Below are 11,399 nucleotides of genomic sequence, written 5' to 3'. Positions count from 1 at the left end.
GTAATCGTTGTTGGCTCTCATAAAGTCAGCTAGATTAGCATCGTTGTTGATGGGGAAGGGATGTGCGGTTCCTCCTGCATGTGACCGGCTTGCTCATCATCTCTCAAGTTGTCTCGGGAATCTCTGTGACATTGTGTGCGTGAGCCTGGCATGGAGGAGACATTCTCCTTCCTCTCACACACAGTCCACGCCTTGTTGACTTTTCATGTCTTGTTTCCGAGCAACGCACTTGTCGAGCTTTCAGACCGAGGAGCGTCTCAGAGCAAACAAAAGATAAAACCGTTTCTGAGGGCTCTGAAGTGTCGTTTGGTTATCATCGCCACGCGTGCTGCTAGTGATCGAGCGCTATCATAATTGCGGTAATGTGGCCCCGTGGGGGAGGGAGCATGCGGAACTGGGGGGTTGCTCAAGGGCAGCGCCCGCGAAAAACTTGAATTTCTCAACAGCTCAGACTCCCGTTGGAAGGTTTTTGCAGAGCTGGCAAAAACCTGAGTGTAATTTCACGCTTCTTGGGGAGATTAGTCAGCAAAAGCTGGCTGAGGGTCCAAAAGGACGCATCACTGTCATCACTTCCTGCACACCAGGAAAATATTCGACTAAATACCGTATTTTTCGGACTATAAGGCGCAGTTTTTTTTCATAGTTTGGCCGGGGGGTGCGACTTATACTCAGGAGCGACTTATGTGTGAAATGATTAATACATTACAGTGTTTCCCATAAACTGCCAAGATACCTGTCGCGGTGGGGGCGTGGCTATGGGCGTGGTCACCATGACATCATCGAGTAATTTGCATAATTTACTACAATGATGTGATTTTCTCTAAAAAGGCTCAAAAAAATGTATACTTACTAATTAATAATAACAGTTTTGTTTTAAACGTCCATCCATCCATTTTACAATATAATTACAACACTTTATGTACATATTTATATGCAGATTTGAACAATAAGTTATTCACTGACATATATTTATGAATTGTGGTTCTTACAAAAAATATATCTTATAAAATATAAAAGCTAAAATGTCTCATAAAGCTCTGCCCCTTTAATTAGTGCATACTAAATAATTTAACTTTAGCCTACTACTACAACCATATTATTTACCAGCAACATAAAGTGAAACAGAGGCAGTGGTGTCCTGCCACAGTCAGTAACAAATAAGCATAAAACAGTAGTGGTGGTAGATAGACACAGAGCTTCATCAAACATCTGATCCACTGAACAAAGAGCTCCAAAAATCTTGAACTTTAGACTGCCATCAGTTTTACTCCCTACACTTAACCATGTGTTTCCTACTGCCTGCAGACTTTGCACCCTTTGTTATATACACATGTTGTGTTTCTAATAGAAATACATTTAATAAAGTCAAATACAAACAAGAGAAGTATCCTACACTTCTCTTTTGTAAAGTAAATCTCAACAGCCGATATGGGCATCTACATCAACTATATCAGTGGTCCCCAACCACCGGGCCGCGGCCCGGTACCGGTCCGCGGACCTATTGGTACCGGGCCGCACAAGAATTAAAAAAAAAAAAAAAAAAATTTAAAAAAAAAATAAAAAAAAAATTAAATCAACATAAAAAACACAATATATACATTCTATATCAATATAGATCAATACAGTCTGCAGGGATACAGTCCGTAAGCACACATGTTTGTATTTATTTATGTTAAAAAAATAAAAATAAAAAAAAATTTTTTTTTCTTTTTTAATACACCCCCCCCCACCCCCCACCCCCACCGCAGCTACAAAAAGGTTGGGGACCACTGAACTATATGATTTGCCTGAGAAGCTGGAGAGGACAAAAAAAAAATTTAAAAAAATGTAATTTTAATTTTTAATTTAAAAAAAAAAAAAATCTTTATTTGTGGCGGACGTAATTCTTTCGTGGCGGGCCGCCACAAATAAATGAATGTGTGGGAAACCCTGCATTAGCGTAAAATATCAAATGATATTATTTATCTCATTCACGTAAGAGACTAGACGTATAAGATTTCATGGGATTTAGCGATTAGGAGTGACAGATTGTTTGGTAAACGTATAGCATGTTCTATATGTTATAGTTATTTGAATGACTCTTACCATAATATGTTACGTTAACATACCAGTTGGTTATTTATGCCTCATATAACGTACACTTATTCAGCCTATTGTTCACTATTCTTTATAGGGATGTCCGATAATGGCTTTTTGCCGATATCCGATATTCCGATATTGTCCAACTCTTTAATTACCGATACCGATATCAACCGATACCGATATATACAGTCGTGGAATTAACACATTATTATGCCTAATTTGGACAACCAGGTATGGTGAAGATAAGGTCCTTTTAAAAAAAAAAATAATAATAAGATAAATAAATTAAAAACATTTTCTTGAATAAAAAAGAAAGTACAACAATATAAAAACAGTTACATAGAAACTAGTAATTAATGAAAATGAGTAAAATGAAGTGTTAAAGGTTAGTATTATTAGTGGAGCAGCAGCACGCACAATCATGTGTGCTTACGGACTGTATCCCTTGCAGACTGTATTGATATATATTGATATATAATGTAGGAAGCAGAATATTAATAACAGAAAGAAACAACCCTTTTGTGTGAATGAGTGTAAATGGGGGAGGGAGGTTTTTTGGGTTGGTGCACTAATTGTAAGTGTATCTTGTGTTTTTTATGTGGATTTAATTAAAAAAAACCAAAAAAAAAACCCGATACCGATAATAAAAAAAACGATACCGATAATTTCCGATATTACATTTTAAAGCATTTATCTCTAATTCTTTATGTATTTTAAATTGCCTTTCAAATGTCTATTCTTGGTGTTGGCTTTTATCAAATAAATTTCCCCCCAAAAATGCAACTTATACTCCAGTGCGACTTATATATGTTTTTTCCCTTCTTTATTATGCATTTTTGGCCGGTGCGACTAATACTCCAAAAAATACGGTAATTACAATTATGCACTGTTATTCATTTATTATTTTATAATAATTAGTCATTATTTTCACAATGTTTATTATAATATCTTTTAAATATGATATAACCCTATATATTTATATAATTGTTACATTGATTTTAATTAATTTAATTATTGTTACTATTAAAAATATTTAACTAAATAAATACCATTGTTCATTATTATGAATGTATTATTTTATAATTATTTTTATATTATTTGTATCATTTAAAAAAAAAAAATTGTATGGAATATAATATTTCATAACCCTATATAATATATTACATATTTATATAATTTTTATATTAATTTAAATCTATGTAATTATTGTTACTATCAATAAAAATATAACATTGAAAAATATTCCATATCGCACGATGAAGACTTGGCGGCACCTCTGTGATCAGTTTTTGCACACTCGGAAAATATTGGCCAAAATATTTTTCATTATTTTATTATAAATATTCATTATTTGTATATTTGTATAAAATAATGATATTTAATATATTATAAATCGATATATTATATATTTATATATTTTTTATGTTTGTCAATATAATTATTGTTACTATTAATAAAAAAAATACAATTGAAAAATATTCCATATCGCGTGATGAAGACTTAGCGGAGCCGCTGTGATCAGTTCTTGCACACTAGGAAAATATTCAACAAAATTAATACAATTATTCACTATTATTTTATAATAACTATTCATTATTTCATATTTTTTTTAAATAATTATAGTTAATTTAATATATTATAACCCTATATAATATATATTCATATATTTTTTTATATTCATTGATTGCAATTATTATTCATTTATTTGCATTATTTTTGATTAAATATCTAAGACAACATATTACAACCCTATATAATGTAAAATATTTTTATTATATTTATATTAATTTAACCATCATTACTGTTAATAAAAAAATACAATTGAAAAACATTTCATATCGCACGATGAAGACTTGGCATCAGTCCTTGCACACTAGGAAAATATTAAACAAAATAAACACAATTATCCATTTTTATTTTATAGCACATTATTTATTAATATTATTAATTTGTTTTTATGTATTTATTTTTTATAATTATATTTGATATACTTTACTTTATCCATCGTTACAATTCCACTTGTCCACCTGGATGCAGCTGGGATAGGCTCCAGCACCCCCCGCCACCCCGACAGGGACAATCGGCAGAAAATTTGGCAAATTTTCTTTGAAAAAAGGGGAAAATTAGGGAAATTGCAAATCCCCTGGGACTAAATATCTGCTATATTAACATTTTAGCTATGTTTTTTTAAGCATATCTGTCAACATTTCTATTTGTAAGAAAAAAAGGAAATTTTCCAGAAAAAACTAAACAAACTAACTGAACATTTGCCAAATTTTCCTCCCCAAAAAGGAAAGAAAAAACAGGGAAATTGTATGTATATATGCTATATTGACATTGTAGGTTGTGTTATAGATACAGTATATCTGTCAACATTTGCATTCGTAAATAAGGCCAATATTCCAGAAAGTAAGACAAAATTACCAGGGGAATGAGAAAGTTAGACTATGGGAAATTTACGGGAAACTATTGAAACAAAATAAGGAAACATTTTCAGAAATTAAGGGAAATTGTCCACCATCAACCCCCCTGTGATATAAAAATATCTGCTACATGGACATCTTTCTTTTCTTTTAACATTTGCATTCGTAAAAAAAAGGAACATTTCCAGGAAATAAGGGACATATTTCCAGGAAATTGTGATACTAATAAATTAGATTTATATAGTGCTTTTCTAGACACTCAAAGTGCTTCACAGAGAAGTGAGAAGCCATCACTCCTTGACTGTACATTCACACCTTGTTGGTGGTAAGCTACATTTGTAGCCACAGCTTTCCTGGGGTAGACTGAAGGATGTTTATGTTTAAAACGAAAAATAAAGAGTTTTGGGTGGTGAAAGTTAGATTTTGGGAAATTTACGGGAAACTATACAAACAAAATAAGGGACATCTTACGGAAAAATAAGGGAAATTTCACGAGGAATAAGGGACATTTCTACGAAAAATAGGGGAAATATAACGGAAAATAAGGTAAATAGGGACGGCGTGGCGAAGTTGGTAGAGTGGCTGTGCCAGCAATCGGAGTGTTGCTGGTTACTGGGGTTCAATTCCCACCTTCTACCTTCCTAGTCACGTCCGTTGTGTTCACCCTTGCCTCTGATGGCTGCTGGTTAGCGCCTTGCATGGCAGCTCCCGCCATCAGTGTGTGAATGTGTGTGTGAATGGGTAAATGTGGAAATACTGTCAAAGCGCTTTGAGTACCTTGAAGGTAGAAAAGCGCTATACAAGTATAACCCATTTATCATTTATTTATAATTTAAAATGGATGGATGGCATCGTTACAATTATTAAATAATAATTTAAGAATAGGAATAATTAAATAATATTTTTTTTAACAATTATTCATTAGTATTTTATAATAAATTATTTTTATTTTTTTATTATAATTTCTTTTTATTTTTTATAATTGTATTTAATATACTATGTTATATATTAATATAATTTTATATTAATTTAACCACCGTTACTATTAATAAGAGAATAAAATATTCCATATGGCGCGATGAAGACTAGACATGTGATTGGTTGCCATGGCAGCAGCAGGAGATGATGAAAGTGGGTCTAAAGGTGTGCTTGTGTCCCCGCAGCGTACCTCTGGGACTCCTCCAGCCAGACCTCCGGCTGGTTCTCACCGTCTCGCCTCCACCCGCCGGACTTGGGCCCCCATTACAACCTGAGCGACACCCCGCAGAGCATCAGGCGGGGGGGCAGCACCCGCTCCCTGCAGCTGGACTACCGAGCCCCGGTACCGGGCGCCGACAGGAGCCGGGACCCGGGTCCGGAGGTCGGGAGGAGGGCCTTCCAGTGGGAGAGGAACCAGTCCGGGGAGTGGCAGAGGAAGCGGCGGAATCCGAGTCGGGACCAGCGCGGCAGCTGCTCCTCGCCGGTCTACGAGGAGTACCGAGAACCTAGGCGGGACTCGGAGCCCGGCGAAGACTCGGAGGTCCTTTACGACACCCTGCCCCCGTCACGGGACGCCTACGAGGGATACCCGTCCAGCCCGCCGGGCCTCAGCTTGCACCCGGCCCAGCTCCTACCCCCGCTGAGGGCGTGGGACTTGCACGCGGAGGAGAACTGGAGGGGGTCCGGGGAAGGCGGCGCTCTGGGCTCCAGCAACGTGACGGGGTCCGGGGACGAGCTGGAGAGACTGTTGAACCTGGTGTCGCTACGAGCCAGGAGGGCCACGCGCACCAACAGGACCTCCACCGGGTCGGAGCCGGCGGCGGGCTGGGACGGGTTTAAGTGAACTTTCATGAACGACAGCCGGGGGGGCGACGTCGACTCGGCATTTTTCTACGCGGATCCATGACGTTAGCGCGGGGGTGTCCTTTGCGTTCTTTCCAAAATAACACATAAAAGGAAACGTTGATGCTAAAAACTGGCGAGGAACAAAGTATTTTTTTAAACCGATAAAACTATACCGATAATCAGTTATCAATATATATTTTTTCAATTTAATTTAAATAAACAACTTTCTTTGCGGCGTCTTCAGCAGCAGGCTTCTATGTAGGCGTTTGGACAAGTGTTGATGTGTTGAAGCGTGATGGTTTCCCCCCCCCCCCATGCGAAATGTTTGCAGGACATTTTTTTTGTTTTGTTTTTAAACGGTTTGTTTACAACGAGCTTGGGCGGAAATGACAAGACGGGTCAGAGAAAAGGAGCGCTCGATTTGCTCACTCTGAGTGGGTAACCTTGCTTCATCAGAGTCTTTTTAAAAAAAAAATGTTAACATCGTTACTGGATTTATCGGTGAGGCAACATAATTCCTTGTATCGGCATGGTCATTTATCATGCACCCCTTTGAAAATGAAATACCCTATTTTTCGGACTCTCTTTACATTTTGGGATAAAACAAAACTATTTTCCACGTATAAGTCACACTGGACTATAAGCCGCAGATATATACGTTGTGAAGTGAGTTATTTACAAGGAAATATGTAGTAAATGATTATTTACATACCTTAATTGTTTCCCACTGCCGTCTGTAGCACGGCAGTAAAACAGCCGATCAAACAAAACAGAAGTCGTCGTCGTCATGGATACGCTAGCCCTCCAATCAGCTAAACAGACTCGGACCCGGTGACGTTTTGGTGAATTCCCGAAACTGAAACAACACAAAAAGAATGTAAGTTAATCATTCTGACACAGACACTCGTAAACGTGTTAGCATATTAGCTAAAGCTAACGGCGATAGCACGTACAAATATGCATGACAACACGTGGGACACCTTAGTAAGTAAGAATTGTTTACGCGATATTGGAAAACTTACAAACGTTGCTTGAAGAACCCGTACGGCAAGAAGACGGCGCGGCACTTGAAAGCACCTGCAGTGAGCAAATTCGTCCAAAAGACGGCACCAGAGCACAAACAATAAAACATCTCAGTGTTTTACTTTCTATATTATCGCCGTCAGCGAAGAAAAATCCACAAATTAGCCGCACCGTTTTGTAAGCCGATGGGTTCAAAGCGTAGGGAAAAAAGTAGCGATTTACATGCTTTAATTTTCCAGTGTGCGGCTCTCGGGGGAAGACGTTCGGACACTCCTGCGCTAGCAGAGAGACGTAAATGAGGTGCAGAAGCACCCCCCCCCCCCCACCCCCCACCATTGTAGATGTCACATGACCAGCTTGTTTTAGGGGTGCAAGTTGCGGCGCCTGGGAGATGCTATTAAGATGAACGCCAAGCGGGTGCCGGAGATCCTTGTTCAATCGTTTCATTACTCGCCAGTTGTTTATTTCATGACGACCGAGGTCATTTGGCGGCCGAGGTCCAAGCCGTAATGAAATAAGACACTTTGAAGAACAAACACTCGGCCTCTAATTGAACTGCACTTCCTGTTAGTTGTCTTCTTTTATCCGTGTGAATAAATTGTGCACAAAGTGAAAGTCGTCTTTGTCATCTTTGGCGGCTTCAAGTCCACTTCCTCCCACTGAACATTCTCACTTTGGATTCACACAGGAGTGTCCTAAATTTAAAATGTCACTTTATAAGTTAACCCGGCCGTATTGGCATGTGTTGCAATGTTAAGATTTCATCATTGATATATCAACTATCAGACTGCGTGGTCGCTAGTAGTGGCTTTCAGTATGCCTTTAAAACAATAAATAGTTTTGTTTTTGGATTATCATTCTAATCAAGGGTTGGAGAATGCAATAAAACTGTTATGTCTTTTAGGTGAATTTCACATTCATAAATCCAGAGTGTTGTCGTGCAAACCAAATATTTGTTTTGTTTTATTTTAAACGAGAAAGTTTTGTACAACCCACTAGTAATAACAAGGGAAAACAAAAAAGCCATCTTCTAAAAAAAAAAATTTAAAAAAATGGTTACCTTTTAAGAAAATCTAAATATAGTGATAGTTTCATAAAAAAAAAAATTGTTTTAATTTTTTACATTTTATTTTGTTATATTTTTGTGTGTTTGTGCGTTATTCATTACTCCTTTATCTACCGGAAGTTGGCAGACCCCTCAGCGATCCTTGGAGTTGTGCTGAAAATGTAATTCCCCCGCCCCAAAAAAAGTTTAACAACACAACAATTATTTTAAAATAAATAAAAAAATTAAATAAAAATATAAAATAAAATAAAAATATATATATATATTTTAAAAAATTCTAATTTCCCCTCGGGGATTAATTAAGTACTTCTGAATCTGATGTTCATGTGTTACTTTTTGTTATTATAGGGCAGGGGTCGGCAACCCAAAATGTTGAAAGAGCCATATGGGTGAGGGCGGACCTACGTCACTTCCGCCTACCAATCCCCTAGCAACCGGGAATTGGTTGAAAACAAAGCAGCTCACAGCGAACACAGCATTGACAGAAAAAGCATTTAACGAGCGTTGTGGCTTGGAAGTCGGCGTTAAATCCTTCATTTACGCATTTTTATTTATTCGCATGTCGTGTGAAAAAAACGAAAATGTATTATTTGCGTCAGACTCGTCTCAGTGAACTTTAAAGCTTCTCAGGCTTAGCTTAGCTTGCTAGTTAGCTTAGCCTGCGCGCTACTAAGAAAGAGACGCGGGAGTTATCAACAACAAGATCAAGTGTTAGTGTACAAAATATTGAGAGATTTGAGGGCTACATGTATTGAATGGCAACATGAAAATTATAGGGTTTATTGGTTTTTAAAAACCCAACCGTTAAGTGCAAATTTAAACGAAACCGGTTTTCGAAAATAGCTAGCTAGGCTATAGACTATATAGTATATTACTTACTTAACTTAATCCTCTTCTTCCCGGGTGGGAAATAAGGCTTCGACGACTCGACGCCATTCATCTCGCTGCTGTGCTCGTCTCTGTGCCTCGCCCCATGTAAGCTTCATCTCTTTCAGCTCCCCTCCAACTGTTCTTCGCCAGGTGTTAATTTGTCCGCCCTGGCTTACGTTTTCCCGGTGGTGTCCATCTTAACGCTGCCTTTGGTATCCTCTCGTTGTCCGGTTTTCGAAAATAGCTAGCTAGGCTATAGACTACATAGTATATACCGCATGTTATTTTTGTACAACAACAACTTCAGCTGTCGAACGTTATAAGGTACAACTTCAACAAGTACAACATTAGCACGGACGGTATAGCCAAGTTGTGGTTAAGAAGGTGGATTTTTGTTCCTTATATTTACCAGAAACGAAGTGATCCGAAACAAAATACAACCTTTGTTTTCCCTGTTTCCAGTTGTGGTTAGCACAACCAAAAACAACACCGTTTTTCGGCATTTTGGAGGCAGAATGACGGGTTTAACCAGCGTAGGTCGACAGGTTAAAGAGTAATGGCGACGGTTTGTTTTCAACGCCAGTCTGGTTGCTATGGCTCGAAGAACCCGTATGTAGCTCAGTTGCCCGGATGTCGGCCCTCACCCATTGGACCAAAAATACAAAAACAAATCTGTCTGGAGCCGCAAAAAAATTAAAACCCATATTACATGTGTCATGAGATATAAATTGAATTAAGAGGACTTAAAGGAAACTAAATGAGCTCAAATATAGCTACAAATGAGGCATAATGATGCAATATGTACATACAGCTAGCCTAAATAGCATGTTAGCATTGATTAGCTTGCAGTCATCCAGTGACCAAATATGTCTGGAGCCGCAAAAAATTAAAAGCCATATTACATGTGTCATGAGATATAAATTGAATTAAGAGGACTTAAAGGAAACTAAATGAGCTCAAATATAGCTACAAATGAGGCATAATGATGCGATATGTACATATCGCTAGCCTAAATAGCATGTTAGCATCGATTAGCTTGCAGTCACCCAGTGACCAAATATGTCCGATTAGCACTCCACACAAGTCAATAACATCAACAAAACTCACCTTTGTGCACTCACGCACAACGTTAAAAGTGTGGCGGGACAAAATGAGACAGAAAAAGAAGTGGCATAAAACATGTCCTAGGAAGTCGGAGAAAGTTAAACATGTATACAAACTATACGGTGAGTTCAAGGACCGCCAAAATGAGTAGGACAAAACGGCGCTCGCCAAATACTCGAATCAGTGAAGCATGTTTAATATAAACAGTGTGATTTATAACAATTAAGGAGGTTTGTGTCATGTTTGTCCTCCTACAGAAACCATACTAAAACAAAAAATATATTTTTTTCCCCTCATCTTTTTCCATTCTTCATACATTTTTGAAAAATCTGCAGAGAGCCACTAGGGCGGCGCTAAAGAGCCGTTATAGGGGGAAAAAACACTTGATCATCATTATTGGAATTCTTAAATGTCTATATAATACTGTTTTCAAAATAAAGTTTTGGAGAAAAAAAGTGCCACACCTACTTAGTCCCCTCTACCGGAAGTTAACAAATGGCACAAACAAACATGTTCCCCTCTTACTTTTTGCAGTTTACAAAAACACATTTGCATCAACGTTAATTCACTGCACAATTATTATATATTAATGTGTATGTATTTATAAGTATTAGTTGTATTTTGGTTAATAAATCAATGAATACTAAATATATGAGTTGCCTCTCATAGCTGCTAGAATTTGATTTTTTTTATTTTATAAAAAAATATATATGTATTATAAAATATAATTTATATAATATATATTATATATTTTATTGTTTTTTAAAATGAAAAACATCAAAATGTCCCCGCATGTTTGTTTTTTTCCAATTTATTTGGATCGAATCAATCCACATCAAAAAGGACGGCGTATAAACCAATAACAGCTGACAAGTCGAGGGACAAAATAATTTCATTCTGGATTGATTAAAAAAAAAAAGAAAAGAGCCATGTTGCCATGGCTACCGTGACACGTGCAGCCACATTCCCCGCAACACTGCATCAACACACGTGCAAAGGTGACCTGG

At 37.4% G+C, this 11,399-nt stretch overlaps 1 long non-coding RNA gene across 1 annotated transcript in view; it reads right to left on the bottom strand.

The window, feature by feature from the left end:
• The window catches only part of LOC133649550 (uncharacterized), a 45,216-nt gene extending 34,707 nt beyond the window's left edge, over nucleotides 1–10,509 (bottom strand). Inside the window, exons 1-2 of the long non-coding RNA XR_009826085.1 lie at nucleotides 10,396–10,509; nucleotides 7,042–7,185 (exon numbers count right to left, since the gene is read on the bottom strand). This is a non-coding gene — a long non-coding RNA (uncharacterized LOC133649550). The remainder of the gene's footprint in view (nucleotides 1–7,041; nucleotides 7,186–10,395) is intronic.
• Between the last annotated feature and the right edge of the window lie 890 nt (nucleotides 10,510–11,399).

The sequence above is a fragment of the Entelurus aequoreus genome, linkage group LG05 (assembly GCF_033978785.1).
Source record: "Entelurus aequoreus isolate RoL-2023_Sb linkage group LG05, RoL_Eaeq_v1.1, whole genome shotgun sequence".
NCBI classification, from domain to species: domain Eukaryota; kingdom Metazoa; phylum Chordata; class Actinopteri; order Syngnathiformes; family Syngnathidae; genus Entelurus; species Entelurus aequoreus.
Note: the sequence above shows the minus strand (reverse complement) of the source record. Positions and strands in the feature narration are given on the sequence as shown.